At 43.4% G+C, this 20301-nt stretch overlaps 1 protein-coding gene across 2 annotated transcripts in view; it reads right to left on the reverse strand.

Annotated features, from left to right (window-relative positions):
• Positions 1 to 14163, reverse strand: part of SLC7A2 (solute carrier family 7 member 2) — a 63599-nt gene extending 49436 nt beyond the window's left edge. Inside the window, exon 1 of one of the 2 annotated variants that reach the window (XM_066236051.1) lies at positions 14020 to 14163. The gene's annotated coding sequence lies outside the window, so the exon portion shown is untranslated. The remainder of the gene's footprint in view (positions 1 to 14019) is intronic. The other variant, XM_066236050.1, reaches the window with a different exon arrangement.
• Positions 14164 to 20301: the final 6138 nt, after the last annotated feature.

Consider the following 20301-nt stretch of genomic DNA (forward strand, 5'->3'; position numbering starts at 1 on the left):
TTACTATAATACAAAAGCTGAAGACTTTCACCGCTTTTACTAAAACACAAGCTTTACTGAAACACTGTATTGTTCATTTTACAATTTGTCTCGTTCATTCCTTATCCATCCCTTGGGTTCTCAAATACCCAATGTCTTAATTCTTCCCATATTTCTAAATTCAAAACATATTTCAGAACTAATAAAATCTCCTGGCCGTGTAAATCACATCTTTTGTGTTTTAATTTTGCTTAGATTTTATTTCAAATGTCCTCTGATAATATCAGGGACCTTTGCCTTTTATTACCCAAAGTTTTCTCTATGGCTGTGCTTTGTGCCTGCAAATAAATTGGCATTCAGTCAAATTGAAGTCAATGTTATTTTCTTAATCCACAAAAGGAATATGAAGGAATGAAAAGGGGGAAACCAGCAGAGATATTATATATATATTTGAAGCATCATTTGAACTTTTCCTCTAGAATCCCCACATGAATGCCCTAGAATCACAGAGTCTGCTAGTCCAACCCTTTAGTCCCTTGCTCCAAACTCCTCTTGGATGCTGGTTATGGGGCAGAGGACTGAACCCTGGTATGAGCCCTCAGACTATAAGCTTCAAAAAGGCAGGGGTTTCACCGGACTGCTGTGTTCACTGGTGTGTCCCAAATACCTACAGTCCCTGGGACGCAGCAGGTTCTCAAATGTTTCTGAATGTTTGGTGGTCGTCACCACCTCTTTCTTTAATGATCATCAAGTACGTTCAGTAAACAGTGACCAGAAAAGGGTAAGCATTCTGGAAACCATGTTGACTCGAAGAGGAATAAAGTAAATTGCAGGTACTCAGGCACAATAAGCAGGGATGGAGCTGGGGCCCAGACGGAACCCTGGTCGGAGTCCGGTCAGTAATCTGTGACCAGCCACGCGCGGGGCAAATCACTGGCGTCTCAGTCTTCTCCTATCTGAAACAGAGCAGCAGTGAGAAATAAATGACCCAGAAAAGCATCTAGCAAATAAGAAGAGCTCTAGAAACATACGCCAATGTTATTTCTACATTTTGCTTTTTCCACTCTTGGGGGGGAAAAAGACTTAGAGATCATTTCCTTCAAATATATGAAAGGCACTGTGTAAGAAGACAACCCTATCCATATTCCACGAGAAGACAAAAACTCCAAATGAATGAAGTGAATGAAAAAAGGGTATGATACTGACCCAACAGAACACAGATCTCACTAATCAAGAGCGCTCCTACCTATAAGAAGCTGCCCACCTCCACAGGCGTCGGTCTGCCCCTGTTTGAAACAGAGAACTCAGATTCTATGACTACATGGTACAACTTCTTTTTTGTAGTTAAAAAAGTTAGTTTTTCATGATTCTTTGCAGATGTATATATAAATGAAATCAGATAACCGTTTATACCAAAGTTCATACTGCCAAAGGGACGTCCTCTTTCCAAAGCAGCAGCAGTTTTGTAAGTTCACACTGATCAGAAAATAAAAAGCCCACAGGCGTGTCCTCATAATACCGATGACTTTGGAAAAGTGTCAAGGGACGTTACATCATTATTACCCACCCACCATTAAGATGGAATAAATATTGATTTGGTAAACCTTTTTTAAGTGTAAAGGTTCACCTGATGCAACAAGTCTTTTAGTTGACAACTATAACTCCTCTTCCTCTCCTCTCTTCCCTCTACCCTGGGATGGAATATGTCATTCCAGATAGCAGGTCAGACCTTTAACAGCCGCTCTAACAATGTACCTGTCCATCATACGTGAAACATTTTCCTAGAAGACCCGAAAAGAAAAGTACTGTCACTTACCCACTTGGCCCCGACAATGACAATACTAAGCACTGGGAATATTCAGACCACACACGAACAGAAGATTCTTTCTCATTTCAGTTAAATTTATCAGTCTCCACTGCCTTTCTCCTCATTATTGTTATCCTTCCAGGACTTCAAATTAGTTGTGGTTCACAATTAGAAAAAGTAGAATCTGCTAGGAGAGGAGGTTTGTTTGATCATTTTTACAAGACAGCATTCTGGAGGAAAGAGAGGAGAGTGAAAGCGAGCTTAAGAGATGAATGTGGGATCTAAGAGGCAGGGAAAGAACATTCTACAGGGCAAAACTGAGTTCTGTTCCCACTCAGCGTACCTTTAAGAGAAGGGGGAAATCTGGAAAACTTAAAGTTGCATAAGTTATTCCAAAATCCGATAGCTGCAAGGAGTCAGCTCCCATCAGCGGAGGGACCCAGTCTCGGCCTCTCTGTGCATTTTTAAGAAGGCAGAATATATTTGCAATTGCTTTATATACGAATGTGTTCTGACATATTCCAAAAGCTCTAGGATGAAAATATAGGGTTTCTGGGCTGCATTCTTATTCCACATCTACCCTGTCCCCATTGTGACGAACCCTGCTGGGGTCTTCACAAAAATGTTATCAGTCACTCCTGCCCACTCCTAGTGTATGTTTGGGGCACACGGTATGTTTTACATTGACTTCCCTACGGTTCACGACAGTTTCCCACCATTTCTTACTGTTTTGCACCAAAAAAAGCTATGTCATTTATAATTCTGTTCTGGGTACAGAGACACCAATGAGCTTGGCTTAGAGCAGTGGTCCTCAACCCCCGGGCCGCAGACTGGTACCGGTCCGTGGGCCATTTGGTACCGGTCCGCAGAGAAAGAATAAATAACTTACATTATTTCTGTTTTACTTATATTTAAGTCTGAACGATGTTTTATTATTTAAAAATGACCAGATTCCCTCTGTTACATCCGTCTAAGACTCACTCTTGACGCTTGTCTCAGTCATGTGATACATTTATCCGTCCCACCCTAAAGACCGGTCCGTGAAAATATTTTCTAACATTAAACCGGTCCATGACCCAAAAAAGGTTGGGGACCACTGGCTTAGAGTATAAGTGCCAAGAACTCAAAGAACACACCCTTTATTTATTTGTATCTGTATCTAAGTACACAGAAAAGTTCTGCACTTGGTGGGCATTCCATAGCTACTCAGTAACTTTATGTTTTAGAAGAAAGATAAGTTAAATTGTAAAGTTGAAAGTTTACCTTTGGGCCACTAGCCAAAGATTTCATCTGCTTAAAGAAGAGCAAATAATGCTATTTTTGAAATTACTGGTTCTATATGTCACAGTTTGTCAAGAGGTGGCTCGTGAAGGGACATAAACAAACATTGGTGGTCCTTGTATCAGTTCCAACTCCCCAGGTTCTAACTTTCAGCATCTAAACTGTAAATGGGAAATCCCTTCAATGGGCAGCATGGATTGTTATTTAGGCTTTGTAAAGACCCCAAAGTTTAGTGCTTTAAAATAGTCCTTATAAAATGGTCATTAACCTTTAAAAAGCTGAACTGAATTGTGTTCTGCCAGAAAATGTTTTTAAAGTATAATTGTTCTTTTAATATATACATAATGACTAATGCTTAGAAACAGATATGACTTGAAGGCACATCTAATTCACTGAATCTATCCTGTGAACAATTTTCCCAATAACAAATGTAATAGCTGACAACATGATGTCATCAAGAAGTAAATATACTACTCTAATTCAAATGATGACCTGAGCATTTTCTAGCTCCATTTACAAGTCAGAAAAGCAATGAATAAAAGTGGTGACTAACACAGAGGCTGGCATCTTGAGAGATCACAACGTCGGCCCCTTTGCAGAGTTAACGTGAGGTTATAAGTGGATGCGGAAGCAGATTTTTCTGAAAAGTTGCAGAACTTCACTCCCTGTAGTGACCGTGTGGTTTGTTTCTGTACTCCAAAGACCTTGCCAGTTACCCTCAGGTTCGCATTTGGAGTCAGGATGGAGGGAAAGGGAGTTTAGCAGGAGAACGAGGAGGAGGAGGGAGGCGAAGACACCACAAAGCAGATGCTGACGTGCACGTTCCCCACACACTGGCACGCTCCCCAAGGCCTCTGCCAAGCGCATGTAGCAATGTTCTTCCAGGCTGACCCATGCAAAAGGGAGAATACAACCTACATGCCAAGGACAGCGGAGAGTTAAGGGAGACTCCCAGAGCATGGCCCACAAAGGAGCTCAGCCTGGACAGCTGGGTCCTTGGTGAGCAGGAGGCTCGGGTTTAATTGGACACCTTGTGCATTCGCACTTCCAAGCAGAGGAGGAGACAGCGGAGGGGGGGAGGAGGGCGGGAGAGAACCGGAGCCAGCTGGAAAAGCTCTCCCATCATAAGCTGAATTATGTCGAACAGCCACCCGTAGCCACTGCCCCCCCCCCCCAACACCCCAGCTACGTATCAGGGCCTCTAACATCTGTGAGCAGCACCAGGTGTGCTCAGAGGAGATGTCAAGCAGCTTTTGATGGGAAACCCTAGGAAATGATAAACGAGACTGGGCAGCTTGCTATTGTTCTTCTAGAGCAGGAGAGGAGCCCAAGGGCTCTTCTCATGCTCTCAGTCCCTCTTCTCCCAAGCACGGAAATAGAGCTGGGAAAAACCAGCATTTCGTAGTGGGGGGCTATGACGTTAAGGAGGAAATACTGATTGTTTGCTATAGTGATGCATGATCTCAAAGCTTTATTGCTTTTAAATATGAAGGTATTTTCATTCATGTTAGCAGCCAGGAAACCGTGACTCCGCCGCAGAAACACGCGCGCAGGGGCCGTCGCCGCTTCAGCCCTACACGGCGATGCGCACGCGCGGATGCTGAGGCGTGGTCAGTCACCGTGCTGCCCGAAGAAAACAAACTGGCTGCTCCCGAGCCGAGAATCAGCGATTTATTAAAACTCTCGGTGCTGAATACTATGCCTTCAAGACGGAATATTCAACTCAGGAAATAACTTCTGTAGACATTCCACTGAGGTGAGCGCTATATATCATATATATATATATATATATATATATATATATATATATATATATAGAGAGAGAGAGAGAGAGAGAGAGAGAGAGAGAGAGAGAGAGAGATGATCATCACGAGTCCAGCCACCTCTGCTTCAGTTATATCATCCCGCCCGCCTCACGCCTCCCCACCTCACCTCCAGCTTTCACCGCCGCAGAGTTAACCAATAACTACAAGCAGGCCAGTGATGGTCAATCAACAGATGGTTGATGTTTAGAAAACCACTGTACTAATACTTTCAAAATTGGGATTAGAAAAATAATGTAGGTTCTCAAGGCTTTGATTAAGGTTTAAAATCCTTATAAAAATCAATTTACTGGCCCTGGCCAGTTAGCCCAGTGGTAGAGTGCCAGCCCGGCGACTGGATGTCCTGGGTTCGATTCCCAAGCAGGGCACATAGGAGAAGCACCCATCTGCAGGGCACATAGGAGAAGCACCCATCTGCTTCTCTACCCCGTTCTCTCTCTATTCTCTCTCTCTCTCCTTCTGCAGTCATGGCTCACCCCAGGCGCTGAGGATGGCTCCATGGCCTCCTGCCTCAGGCGTTAAAAAAAAAAAAAAAGGGCTCAGTTGCTGTGCAACAGAACAATACCCCAGATGGGCAGAGCATCGCCCCCTAGTGAGCTTGCCGGCTGGATCCTGATGGGGCGCATGCGGGAGTCTGTCTCTGTCTCTCCTCCCTTCACTGTATATAAAAAAAAAAATAGCCCTGGCTGGTTGGCTCAGTGGTAGAGCGTCGGCCTGGCGTGCAGGAGTCCCGGGTTCGATTCCCCGCGAGGGCACACAGGAGAAGCGCCCATCTGCTTCTCCAGCCCTCCCCCTCTCCTTCCTCTCTGTCTCTCTCTTCCCCTCCCACAGCCCGGGCTCCATTGGGGCACGGTTGGCCCAGGCAATCAGGATGGCTCTGTGGCCTCTGCCTCAGGCACTAGAATGGCTCTGGTTGCAACAGAGCAACGCCCCAGATGGGCAGAGCATCGCCCCCTGGTGGGCATGCCAGATGGGTCCCGGCTAGGCACATTGTGGGAGTCTGTCTGACTGCCTCCCCGTTTCCAACTTCAGAAAAATTTAAAAAAATAAATAATAATAATAATAATAATAAAATTAGTTTACTACTATTTCCAGTAGTTCAATGAAATTAATAGTGCCGTCAGTTTTCAAAGTCACCGGAACAAGTTATCTGTAACATACCTAGAGTTAGCAATGTAGTAAGAATAGGGTAACACTTTCATTTATAAGAGTAACGTTTAAAGTGACAATACTAAGTTGTTTGTCCTCACAATCTTTTGTACTCTGTAGCAAAAAAAAAAAAGATATCAGAATAATGTAAATATGCTATTCATTATTCAGAAAGTTCACACGATCCCTTTCAGCAGACAGAATGCACCATCAACAGAAATTTTATGCGTAGGCTGCTCTTTTTTTTGTTTAGTTCACTGAACTAAGTGCAAACCATCTGCTACCTATGATAGTCTGAAAAAAGAGAAACAACAAAACTCAAACATCATTTTTAAAAAGATAGCACAATAGCATTCCAAACAGAACTTACTAGTTTAAAAGCACCATTTATGAGGTTTGAACGCTAATGACATTAGATGGCTTAGGGACCCATATGTACTGTCTTTATTTTCAGATTAAGATTATATTTTTCCATTTTTCTTGGTAGGAGCATGCCATTTTAAGAAATTAACATGCTAAGAATGCCACTACACTAAAATGTCTTATTCAAATGTTAATTTCCAAAAATATTTTAAAATCTAACAACTTGTAAGTTAAAATTGTATTTTGACCCCCATTTATAAAATCCCTGCCATGTAAGTAGTATATTATAGTGATTATAAGATGCTTTTACAAAAGCAGAATGGTCAGGTATGGCTCAGGGCTTCTGCGAAGTCAAAATGCTTGAAATCTAGTCTTCACTTCGTCTCTAGCTATCTAAGCTCAGATGAGCTACATCTCTTAAGATGTGTTTCTTAATCTATAAATGTCATTCTCAGAAGCCTGCTTCCTGTCTAGCACTGTGCTGGGCATATACATGGTGTCAGGAATTCAGAAACTGCCCCCAGCCAGAGAAGCTGGCGATGAGCCCTACCAAAGCTTCAGAAATTGCCCCCGAGACCGTTTTCAACGCATTGTTCAGCTTAGCGTATGGAATACAAAACCAGCTATCACAACAGCCTCTTACCACATTTTTGGTGGTATAACCAAATTTCCAGAATAGTAAGCCTTAATCATGTATTCCCGTCTAATGAAAAAAGTGATTTCGTGTTGAAGGTGAAAGTCTAGGTTTCAGGAGAGTTTAAACAGGATCAGCCCAGGATATTTTGTCAAAGCTCCAATACTAGAAATGTTATCAGCACCCACATTGCTTCTCAACAGCACGTAAATGGCTTCGTGCTGTTGTCTGGAATATGGCGTACACAAGTCCTACTCCACCCCCACAACCGCTGTGCCAAAATCTAATGCATTGAAAGAGGGCTTTTTACAACAAAGCATTACAAATCTTTAAGCACTTACAAAGCTAGCTTTGCAAAAGATCATTCCAGTACAGAAATCAACTCTTAGAGTGCCCACTCTGCCTCACTGTTATTCATCAGGCACATTATTAAAACAACATGGCACATAAAGAGAAAAGCTCTGGGATATTTTACGCTTTAAAAACTGACCAGGCTCTGCAGTGATGCTTACACTGCTCTTTAGTATAACCGCTGTAGTTCTACTAAACTGTTAGTTTATTAAATTCCAGAGATTTCTACAAGAAGATCCACATCAGACTGACACTGAGCTACAAGGATGAACTTCAGACATCACGCTAAAGATGCTGCAATTGTAGGTAAGAAAAGAGGGCACTGACAATTCCTACCCGTTCTTTCCTTTTTCTTCCCATTTATGTATATATTATATTTACAAATACTCAGTTAAAATGGTCTCGGCTAAACTTAGAATCCAACTTATCTCCTGGCCCATAGGGAGGCACAGATATCTGTGAATCTTGAGTGCTTGGAGGAAAGAATGGTGGTGATGCTGGCACCAACCAAAGTCCAAAGTGTTCCTTTGAGGCCAGGGAATGCCCCTACCATGGCACGAATGAGAATGGTCACCATTATGTCACTGTCATAGCTCTTTAACTCGGGGCCTCTCAAGACCCACACCTCCTTGTGAGCCAGTTCTCAGCTGCTCCTCGGAGGCCATGGACAGTCCTGCATGTGCAAGAGGGAAGGAGATATGACTAAGGCCTCAACCTGCCCCAAAGGGTTCTCTCCTAAGATATTTTCCCTAGGAGATAACATGGCTTCTGAATTGCAAGGTTTTTAACTTGGGTTCCTGAAACCCTATGGGTCCACTGGTTGGAATTCAGGGAGCTTTGAACTCCCAGAAATCCTGCACAAATGACTGGGGTCGAGGTACCTGACATGCAAATGTGTGGGTCTTCCTGCTACCACTGAAGTGTAAACAGAATCAGAATGGAGAGACTCTTAGAGGAAAAGAGGAGGAGCTCTTATATTAATTAGTTCAAACACAACTGATGAAAACTGGATGAAACTCAGCATAAGAAAAGGCAGTAAGTCAATGTAATCTCCTCTCTTCAACCTGAATCTCTCTCGTTCTGCCGCCTGACTCCCTTGTCCAATCTCTTAAGAGGTGCACAGAGAAATTTCAGAGACTACTCAAACAGCACGGACCTCGTGTTGTAAATGTCCATATGATTCCACTACAAAGAATATGACCTTCAACTCTCCCCCAAAGGTGTCACTGTAAGTTCATAACAAAGATGGACAAGCTAAAGAGAAGAGGATTGAATAGGAAAGGAACTCTGAACACCAAGAAACTCCAGAGGGACTAGACCGTGACCCACGGAAGTGTCCCATTCGTCACGTGGCACACCCTCCACAGCACGGAGCGGGTGCTCAGTGTCCCCTGCCAGCTGAGACTCACTGAAAACCTGAGCAGTGCCACTCATGACGAGCTGATGAACAAATGGGACTCACAGTAGGTTTTGGACTCAGATAAAATTTGTTATTCTCTCTGTCAATTCCTTCATAAAAGTCCAGGTCAATGCAACACATCAAAACGAAATGCGGACACAGCAGCTCACCAGACTTGATTACTCATAGCCGATTTGACTTCATTGTCTTGCATTGGCTGCCTTAAAACAAAGGTAAATTGCATGAGTGGCCCTCAGAATGGAGCATCGAAAGCTCTAGGTCTCACAAAAACGTCTCCCAAACAGTTGCTCAAATTACAACAGAATTAAAGAAATTGGTTAAAACGTACTGTTGGAGTCAAACACAAATATAAAATTGTGTTGCTTAATACGACCATTAAAGCTGATAAAAACTCTACCCGTAAATGGCGTTACATTAGGGATAACTGTATAAAGACTCAGGCCGCCTGGATGAAGCCAGAGTGAGTTACAGAAAGAAAAGATTTTTTCCCCACAACTGTGGGAAAAACCACCAGGAATCAACAAAGGACATAAAAATTCCTTGTTGTCTATTGTTCACAAAATATTCCAAAAATGAATACAAAATAGTCAAAGCTCTTTGTTTTTTTCTAACCGCTGGAAGAAAGGTTAGGAAATGTTCTTATGTCATTGCCCCGTTGCTGAATCCCAAACGAGGCCCGAGCTGGAGAGAGTGGTGTGAGGGCGCGGCACTGGAAAGGGTGTGCGGTATGACTTCCAGTTTTTTATTTTTCTTTTTTGCGGTGGGATAAATACCTGACATTGGCAGCACTAAATCATCACAAAGAACACACTAGCTTGATGATTCGATCTTGGAAACAAAAACCCCAAGATTTTCAACAATGTTATCTTGTCCATGCATACCCAGCAAATCAGAGAACCACAGGTTTCCGGGAGGAGACAGATCCAAAGTAACAGTCTAAATAAGAACAGAAGAGAGGTGACCCACATACCAAAATCCAGCCTTTTAAACACAAACCAGGTTAGCTAAAATCTTTAAGTCAGTACCAACTGTACTTACTCGTGAGAAGGTTAACTAATGGCACTCAGTGCAGCCTGTTCTCAGAAACGTTTCAAGTTTCAAAGAGTCCCAGAATCACATGAAAAGCAATAGTATACTGTTTGTTATGTTTATTAAATTGGACAAGAAAAGTTAATAGGTAAACCATGCTCTAATGATCTTCACCCAGCTAGTTAGAGCCTGACAAACTGGCTAGAGCCCTAGTAGAAATGAACCCTTAGTTGTTCGTTTGGCTTTATCAGTGGTATCTACCACATTCCCAGAGCCACAGCCGACACTTCTAAAATAACAGCCAGAAAGGCAATAAAAGGAAAATATGAGAAGCATCAAGACAAATCTGTTATTACCACTAAAACAAAAACACCAAGTGCATGTGCTCTCGACGGTGGAATAGTAAGTAGTGCCTTCATACCCAGTCATGCGCTGTTCAACAATGCTTCGGTCAAAGACAGGCCACATATACGAAGGTGGTCCCGGGAGATTATAGTAGAGCTGAAAGACTCTTACCACCTAGTGAGTGTGTAGCCCATAGCACAACACATCACTCACGCGTTCGTGGTGGTGCTGGTACTTGTGCTGCCAGTCATAAAAGAGGACAGCATATACAATGACGTGCAGTACATAGACAGCACTTGATAGTGATACTAAACGACTGTTGTTACTGGTTTATAGATCTACTATATTGTACTTATATCAGTATTATAGAATATATTCTTTCTACTTATAAAAAAAAAAATGTTTGCTCCCAACAGTATGCCATGTTATACTGGCAGCAGCCTCCTAGATCTTGTGCTTACTGCACCTTTTGATTGAATCATTTCTGATTTACTCATGATTTAATCTCATGTTGTTTTGTACAGTAACATGTTGTCTAGGCTTATAGCCTAGGAGCGACGGACTAGACCACGTGGTCTAGGGTGTAGTAGGCTGTCCCATCCAGGATTATGTAAGCGAACTCTGTGATGTGCGCCCGACGACAAAGCTGCCTGGCGCTGCATTTCTCAGAGCACACTCGCCGTCCAGGCGCATGCGGCAGTGTTAGACCGGAGAGCATGTTCCCTGTCTTCTGGTATAGGCAGGACTGACGCCATCTGTTTATCAGTGTTGTTACTTTATATCAGAACAACAAAACAAAGAGCTACTCATGAATGTCTTCAATAGAGGATCTACAGAATGTAAAAAATAAGTGTAGAATCTCTCTAAAGTCGGAGTTAAATGTCATTTTTGGTGGCCCGGTGTCTGGCACAGAGTAGGGGCTGACTCATTTTCAGAGAAGAAATATACATATGAAGATAGACGTAACACCCTTTCTCAAAAGGCTGAAATCAGTGGCATGCACTCAACAATTAAAGACATACGGAGTGTGTACCCTGTACCAGACACTGTGCTCAACAGGAGAACGAAAAGTTACTAAAACAGAAGACAATGAAAAGAACAATTTCATTAGTTGTTGTTTTTTTAAAGATGTAAAAATGAATTAACCACTTGTATTTTCAAAACCACCTACACAAGTCGTATCATATAATTGAAATCTGAAGGTTAACTGAGATTTTTCGTTCAGACCTGCCCTGGATACTGCAAATTTGGTTCCAGACCACAGCAATAAAAAGAGCGCTGTAATACAGCGAGTCTTATCATTTTGCTGGTGGGGGATCTCACTTTCCCTTTGCAGAGAACACACCTGTGAAGCTCAATAATCAGAGGTGTGCCTGTATTCAGGTGGATGACAAAACATCCCAGTGAGGCCCACAGCACTGAACAGGTGAATATGTAGAACTACATTCAACTGGAAATATTGCTCTTGTTCTAAATGTCTGACACCCAGGAAGTAGTCTATAACCAGCCAGCCCTTTAAGAAAATCAATGGGTTCATATCACCCATTGATTTTGAGGAAATGAACGGTAACATCAGGGTGTTCTTAGGTTCCGTTCTGAAAGTTTGTTACTGAAGGGCACCAAAATAAAACCAGAAGGTGGCTCCGAACACTTAAAAAAACACATACATTTCTGGATAGGTAGATATGAAGCAGCAAGCAAAGATGAAACAGTAGGGAAGGCAGAAACTAGGCTACATAGAGAAGCCACCAAAGGAAAACTTGGAAGGGAAAGGTCATTTGAAAAAAGTGAGCTGAAAAGCGATGAAATGGCCACGGATGGGGGCTCCAGGTCTGGCCAGAAGAGCCAGGAGGCACAGTGATCAATCACTTCAGGGAGAAGGGAACAAAGATTGGGCCATCCAGCAAGGGGACCAGGCACATTCGCTCTGCAAAGGTGAGCAGGTTGGCAGTGGACAGCAAGAGCCACGAGCTTGACGATCCTGCAGGCACATCACTTGAAAGGACAAAGACAGATGAGAACACAAGATGGAAATCTCCAGAGTATTCTGGCCTGGTTAAACTCCAACAGCTCCTGGGGCTCCGCTCCTGGCCTCCGTTCGCTACAGGCTCCTGAGGCTAAGCCCAGTGATAATGAATAGAGACTTTGGAATCAAAAGGGCTTTTGCTGACGTGGGCAAGAGGCCAAGGACTCTGCAAACTGAATCTTTCAGATACCACCCAGATTTCACTCTGGTCTCCAAGGCCATGGCAAACCCTGAAAGATTAAAATGCCTTAAGATAAATGACATTCCGCAATCAAGGCGCAGTGGAAACCAAGCGAGGGGCAGAGGGAGAAAACATGAACAAGCCTAACAAACAGTGTGGCCTCACACAGTCAATCCGGAACAGCCGACGAGGTCGCCAAACTAAACTTTTTAGTAAAAGGAGAAATAAAAAGAAAATGCTTATGTTCTGCACTGAGAAGTCATTTCACATTAAGCTTTAGTGCAATTTTTGAAAGGAAAAGGATTTACTGTTACAAAAAGAAAAAAGGCAATCACAAGAAAGTATATAATGAATATCCGTACTCTTTACATGCTGTTAGAAAAAGACCACAAACACAGATGTTTGCAATTTGCTAAGGGAGATAATTATTTTTTTTTAATTTTATTTAGAAAATTAAATTTAATAGGGTGACACGGTTCAATAAGAGTACATAGGTTTCAGGTAAACATTTCTATAGCATTTGAATTGTTAATTGTGTTGTACACCCATCACCCAAAGTCAAATCATTTTCTGTTATAAGGACATAATTATTATTAATCCAGAAAAAGGAAAAAAGAAAAGAAGGCGACTAAAGTTTTAAAGACTGGTTGGGCGAGGATGAGAAAGTATCAAGTCAGAGGACCTGTATACTCTAACTGCACATGCTAGGCCCGCAGCCAAGATTCAGAGAGCTGTATTGGAATAACGCCTAACCATACGCCCTGACTAGAAGGATGAGTGTTTCTCTGTACAAATGACTAAAGAACTCCCTATTACCAGTTCTAATAGAGTCTTATCACCTAAACTTTTTTTTTAAGGTAGTTCTGCACAAATACTTGAAAGTTTGAACATTTTTACTCCTGAGACCTAGGTATACTGTTTCCATTTAGGATGACCTATGAGCTAGTCTTTTAAATAGGTGTATCTCTAAGATATAATTTCGGCACACAGTTATTCCAGGGATTGGTCGTCGAATCAGTAAGAACCAGTCAAGTTACTTGGAGGCAGAGAATTTGGCTTAAAAAGTATAGCCCATCTCAAATGGGTTTCAAACTGCACCCGTTTACTTTAAAATACCCCAAACACCACGAAGGGCCACTTTACCTGTTCTCCAGTCCCGGGCAGGTCTAAGATGTAATAAAAAGGCTTCCAAAACTCCAAGCGGTGTTTTATATTAAATTAAGAATCCCAAAGGAGGGAAAGTCGACTTTAGGGACCCGGCAGTGTGCAGAAAGTGGGAGGTCGGGCTGCCCTCCTCAAAGAGGGGTGCCCGGGGACCCTCGGGACAAGAGTGGCTAAAGGGCCCCCGCGGAGTCGTGCGACGTCGTCCTGTAGCTCCTGCGACCCTCGCGCCCACCGCGGACCCCGACGCCTCGGGGACCCTTAGGAAGAAACGCAGCCCCAAGGACGGGGGTTCGCGGCGGCAGATCCTGCCGCAGCCCCGGGACCCCCGTCTCAGCGCGGACAGAGCGCTGCCTCTGAGGAGCTGCGCTGGAGGCGCCCCCGCCACAGCCCTGCTGCCCCCGCGCGCGCCAAGCGCCCCCGCGCCCCACTCCTGCGGCCCCTGCGGGGGCCGGAGACTGGGCACTTACTGGGCAGCGCGAGGGCCGCGCCTGGAGAGCCAAGGATGGTGAGCGACTGGAGCGAGTCGGGGCCGCGTCTCGGGGAGGCTGGAGCACCCACCACCGCCTGGCTGGTCTGCGAGGAGAGGACCGCTCGGGCTGCTGCGCTGCAGAAGGCGGGCTGGGCACGTGGGCGCCCTTCTGAGTACCCGCGCAGGGGGCGGGCGCGGGGCCGGGCGGCACCGCCCCCGCCCCGCCCCTCTCCCGCGCCCCCACCCCCACCCCCACGCGCGCCTGCCTCCCGCCCGGACTTCCCTGGTGGTACGGGCAGATCCTCGCGGTAGGCGGCGTTCTCCCGCTGGGGCGCGGGTCCGGGAGCCGCCTCAGCGCGGACACTCGTGAACGTGCCCTCTCCCGGGGCCGGGAGGCTGGGCACACCCAGAGGCTATGGGCCCGGGACGCAGCGCCCTGCGAGAAGGGAAACGGGGGCGCTCCCGGAATAAGGCTTCCTATGGGCCCTTTCCGAAGCTGCTTCTAAATAGCGTTCTTCCAAATAGGGTTTTGGTCCTGTGTTTACTTTTCATTCACAGAAGAGTTTGTAAATAAAATAATTACGATAAAATATAATTATGATAATGATATCTTTGTTAAATAGTGCTACTTCACCAAGTAGCACCAATAAAAACCATAAAGGTTTATATAAATACTGTGCAGTTATTTTGAGAGCTCCAATGATGTGTATAGGTAGTCATGATTATTTGAGGCTAGGCTGTAAAAAAATGACATTTGCTATTTCCAAGAGAGCAAGAGAAGTTAAGCAATCAAGGCTTCTCATACTGTGCTACTGTTTACTTTAGGAGTCTTTGATAGGATGAAGTTACAATGTGAAACAATGTTAATTTTTATCCAAAATAAGGCAAAACACTGACACTGAATTGAACAGTGAGTGTAGATTATTTTTGTGTGTGTTTGATAGAAAGTTCTACCTTATTTTGTTTAAAATTATAGTAAACATCTCTTTATTCATTTACTTTATCATTTACTTTGACCAAGTGCCAAAGTCATTTGGCATGATGCATTACCCTTATATTTTTAAGGGTAATGCCTTGACTCATTCTTAACTCCTTTAAGACATGTATTCCCATATGAGAACCTGACTAAAGGTTTGAGGCTTCACTTCTGAAAATGCAATGTGCACAAAATCTTCGCGACCAGTTCCAGAGTTTGTGTATATGGTGAGGCCATCCATCCACCACTTTAAAGAACTGGAAGTCAGAATAGCATCATGGCTACAAGGGTAGTATCTAGTCTAGTGAGTGTCCTAAGTAACAGAGACTATTGATGGGATCTTATTTTTATAGTATAAAACAGATTCCTTATGCAAATAACCAGTAATGACAGAGGGAAACAGTACCGTTGACTCTGACACCAAATTCTCTCAATCTCACAAAGGCTGGAAGGCATTAGAGTATGAAGACTCACATGACTCAATAAACTTCCTCATTTCTAAGGGTGAAGGGATCTGATCTAAATTTTTTCACCTGTTTTCAAATAGAGGTTGCTATTTTTTAGTTTAAGAGATTATCCCCTCACATATTTTTATTTAAAAACCCTGACAGTTTGTGATTAGACTGCAACAATAATCTGGAATAAACTATTTGACATTTAGAAAACATTTAGTCAGAATACCAATCTCTCAGTATATCTAGTAATTTGCCCATCGGAACTGGGTACTTCCTGAAACAAAAACACATTGTGTTCATAATAAAAGCTTTTTCATCTCTAAGCAAAAATGAGTAAGACCTTTCTCATTGGCTCGATGTTTGATAAATATCTGGACATGCTAGCGTCTTTGACTTACGTATTCCTTTCCTTATTTGAGATTACTGATTAACTGCATCCTTTATCTGATCTTTGGCTATTTCTCAACTTTCATTACGTGTTTCGATGTAGAAAGAATAGAATGTCCAGGGATCTAGTATGAGTCTCTAAACCAGACTATGACAACCAAGGGAAATTAGAACAGACTATTTAGAAACAAAATATTTAAAATGGATTAAGCTCTTCTAACTTCCTCGTTAGTCACATTTCCTTTAGCAGTGCTCTACTCCCGCTGCCCGGGATGGATCGGGCACCTTCTTCCTAGCTGAGTAATGTCCTCCTGCCCGTTCGCTGGCGCACCTCCAACACTTTCACTGTCATCTGTCAAGCTTCTGGAAACCTCAGGAATGAGACAGAAATTCCAACTGAGTTATTTCAGCAGGAGTAATTTCGGTTGTCTTCTTCCCAAAGATTTCAGAAGCACTTAAGGCTTGTCTGAGCTCCTAAGGAAATTTCAGGGAATTTCAAAACACTCTTGTAGCTGAGTAAATCTCATGCCCTGTATTCTCACACTTACCAAATACAACCCAAATAAAGCTCCTGTCCACAAGTAAGGGACTTACTTTAACTTTCAAGAGTGAGTGACTTCTTACTAGTTCTGATTTTGACTCCGTTTTCCCCAAACTATCTCAGCAAAGACAAATCTAAAATTTGCCCCACCCCTACCCCTTCTTCAAAGTGTTGGCTACTGAGTGCTGATGCTTGTGTTACAATCGAATATGCTTGTCAGAGGAAAAGGATTGGCTTGGAGTTGAGACTACAGGAGTTTGAAGGGCTTGCAGGCCACTGCTGTTCTCCACCCCCCCACCCCCCCCTTTCAAACACATGTAAAAATTAAAGGCAACCTTCCACTGGACATATTCCTTAGTTGCCCATCCTTTAAGGTAAATGAAATATTGAAATACTGAAAAAGTGGTTGGAAAAAATACAGAATGTCCTCATAATGACAAATTATCTTTTAAACCTTTTTTCTTTTCATGCTGTCCTTTAAGACCAAACAATGATTTCATAATGGTTTCAGTTCTGCGCCCTCTGAAATTCCTACACCCTTCACTTGGCTTGTTTCTGGGTTTTCTTTACCTTGGCCATTAATCAAGTCACCCAGAGCTCCACCCACCATGGGCTGGTCTCTGTTTTCTTCTGCCGGGATTCCTGCTGGGTCTGTATCTGCTCAGAAAAGTCAGCTTTCTCAATCCAAACATCTTTCTTTGGTCAGTCTGTTGCTCTAAGGATGGGAAACTGGGGAGTTCAGAAAGAGAGTTCAGCTAATGTAAATGCTTTTCTTTCGTTCAGCCTGACAGAATTTCTGTTTGCTCTGGAGATAGCTTCCTAGTCGTGTCTAATGGATTTTTCTCAGTTCCCATCAGCCTCGAATCTTCTCTCCTGCTCTCTGTCCTTTTCTGTCTTGAAATTGTGTCCTGCGGTGGCTCCCATGATCTCTTTGTTTTCTTCCTACCATCCCGATAGCGTTTTGTCTTGCTTGCTAACCATGTAACTCAGAAAATTAAACTCCTACTCATTCTTGTCTCCATTCATCTTCATGATCTCAGTTAGGGCCCATTCCTAAGGCTCAATCTACTTGATAGTATCCATCTCAAAAGCTACAGGCTTCATCTTTCATCCAAACTGTGTCTCTTTCCAGCACTGAAATTATATGGTTGAAAACAAATCCATCTCTTCCTTAAACCTGTGTCTTTCTCCGTTTTCCTTCTCACTATTCTCCTGGCACTCCAGGTTCCTTAAGTTATTGTTTTCTCCTTACTCTCCTCTACTTTTCTATGTTCCATCAGTCACAAAGTTCTGTTACTATTCCTCCCTTTATTTTTAATTTTTATTTTGACAGAGACAAAGAGTCAGAGAGAGGGACAGATAAGGACAGACAGACAGGAAGGGAGAGAGATGAGAAGCAACAATTCTTTGTTGCATCTCAGTTGTTCAGTGATTGTGCCTTGACTAGGGGCCTTCAGCAGGCCGAGTGACCCCTTGCTCGAGCCAGTGACCTTGGGTCCAAGCTGGTGAGCTTTGCTCAAACCAGATGAACCTGTGCTCAAGCTGGCAACCTCAGGGTTTCGAACCCGGGTGCTCCGCGTCCCAGTCTGATGCTCTATCCACTGTGCCACCGCCTGGTCAGGCCCTCCCTTTATCCTTTTTCACAGAAACAAGACCTTTCTCTTCATTTCTATAAATTTACCTCCCTAATCTCTATCATCATTATGTTAAGACAAACTACTGCAATCTCCTATAAAATTCATGGTATCTTCTCATTGATTATAGATTCCAACTAAATTCTTTCTATCATGTAAAGTCTCCATCAACTGCCTCACTATATTTTTCAACTTATCTTTTAGACCTCTGCTGTCCAATATGGGAGCCTCTCGCCACATGCCGCTCTTGAGCACTGATTTGTGGCTAGTCCATATTGACATATACTGGAGTAAACACACATTGAACTCTGAAGACTTAGTACAGTCATGTAAAAAATGTCTTATCAATCATTTTTTTAATATTGAGCCTATTCTGAAATAATGTTTGGGATATATTAGTCTAATTATTCTCATCCATTTCTTTTGACTTTGTTTCAGAGAAACTGCTAGAAATTTTTAAATTACAAATGTGGCTCATCTTCTATTTCTGTTTGACAGTCCTCCTTTAGACAATTGCTAAGCCTTCTCTGGGCCAGGCACAATGCATCAGATCAGAGGCATTTTCTAAAAGAAAAGAGCATTCCAACCTCAGCCAACCCTTTACAACCCAGCTGCGGAGATAAGATGTTAAAAGTCAGTTATTAATACCACCAGAGGGCAAACACTAAGCTCCACAAGGAGCTTAAAGGAGAGAGATGTCCACAGGTGCCTTTTCTGAAAAGTGGGATTTTAAGAGGTCTTTGAAAAATGGATGGTATTTTTTTTTTTTTTTTTGCAGCTGTGGAAGGGAGAGAAAGGCATTCTGGGCCAGAGGACGTAGGAAAACACTGAGTAGGTTTGGGGTAAAATGTGTGGACCAGTTTGTCTGGGGTGAGTGCCACGCCCTGACCGGGTCTGGGGTCTGCACACCTCCTGTGCATCTCTCCACTTAGCCACCTCCAGAATGACTTCTTGCCTGCGTTTAATCAATGTGTATCCCGTGGCTTTCTTCCAGACTTTACCATATTCAGGGCCGGAGGCTAGAAAATAAAGGCACAAGCATAGTGCCAACCAGGTCTTTGCCCTGCTTCTCAGCAAGTTTCCAGACAGTGTGCTTCAAGTGTACGTCCATGGACAATTGGTACCGTATGGTGTTTTCACCTAGGAATTATTTGCCTTAATTGGGTAAACCTTTGAATGGAAGAGTCCCACCCGTGTAAAGAACAGAACTCTGCTTATTTAACTGGTTGACCAACCATCCTGATTTGCCCCAAACCATCCTCGTTTTAGCACGAAAAGTCCCATGTCCTAGGAAACCATTAGTCACAGGGAAGCTGGGACGGTAGATCCATCTTACTTACTCATGTCCTAGGCTCTCTTTTTCATTGGCAGTCACTGGCTTCCCGTTGATTTTATTTCTATGAAAAAATACCCAAGACAGTGTAATTATGTTTAAAAGGAATGTGGTTGCTTCCTCTGGCCACCACACTGCTGAATTCACAACACCTTTTTTTTCTTAGCCTTGGTTTTGAGATGTCCTAAGAGGTCACAATTCTTCATATTAAATTCATCCATCTTTCATTTATAAAATATATCATTGTAAGGAAGAAGTATGTCATGCCCTCATTCAAATAAAGGAGGAATATTTGAAGTCTGAAAAGTAGAAATAGAAGAAGTCCTATCTAAAAGTAGACTCATCTCTTCATTGGAACCACAAATTCCCTGTTACTCCCTTTCGAGGCCTTCCTCGGCCTCTCTGAAGCCATGTTTCCCTTGTGAGTCTTATTCTTGTCAGCTAAGACGCAGCATCAAAATGGAGTGAACACCTCAAGATGAGAAATTTGGAGAGGCAGATTCAATTCCAAATTCTAGCAGTAAAAGGTTAGGTGATGAAGAAGCCCCCGAGTCCTGAAGGAATGAAGGCACAACGGTGGAGGGATAGGCCGCAGGTTTGGACTTTTAATATTCTGAACTGAACCCTTTCAGAGCATTCCACTCCATGCATGTTCATGAGGCTAGTGATAGTGGGAATCACCCCCCCCAAAGTTCTAGCACAAGTCTCAAAGTATTCAAGTCCCAGTTTCCACTTAGCAACGACACCTTGCACAGTTCTGTGAATTCCAAGTTGCAAAACTTGGGTCTCAAAATACTCGTGTGAGCCCTGGCCGGTTGGCTCAGTGGTAGAGCGTCGGCCTGGCGTGCAGGAGTCCCGGGTTGGATTCCCAGCCAGGGCACACAGGAGAGGCGCCCATCTGCTTCTCCACCCCTCCCCCTCTCCTTCTTCTCTAGCTCTCTCTTCCCCTCCCGC

The sequence above is a fragment of the Saccopteryx bilineata genome, chromosome 6, assembly GCF_036850765.1.
Source record: "Saccopteryx bilineata isolate mSacBil1 chromosome 6, mSacBil1_pri_phased_curated, whole genome shotgun sequence".
NCBI lineage: Eukaryota > Metazoa > Chordata > Mammalia > Chiroptera > Emballonuridae > Saccopteryx > Saccopteryx bilineata.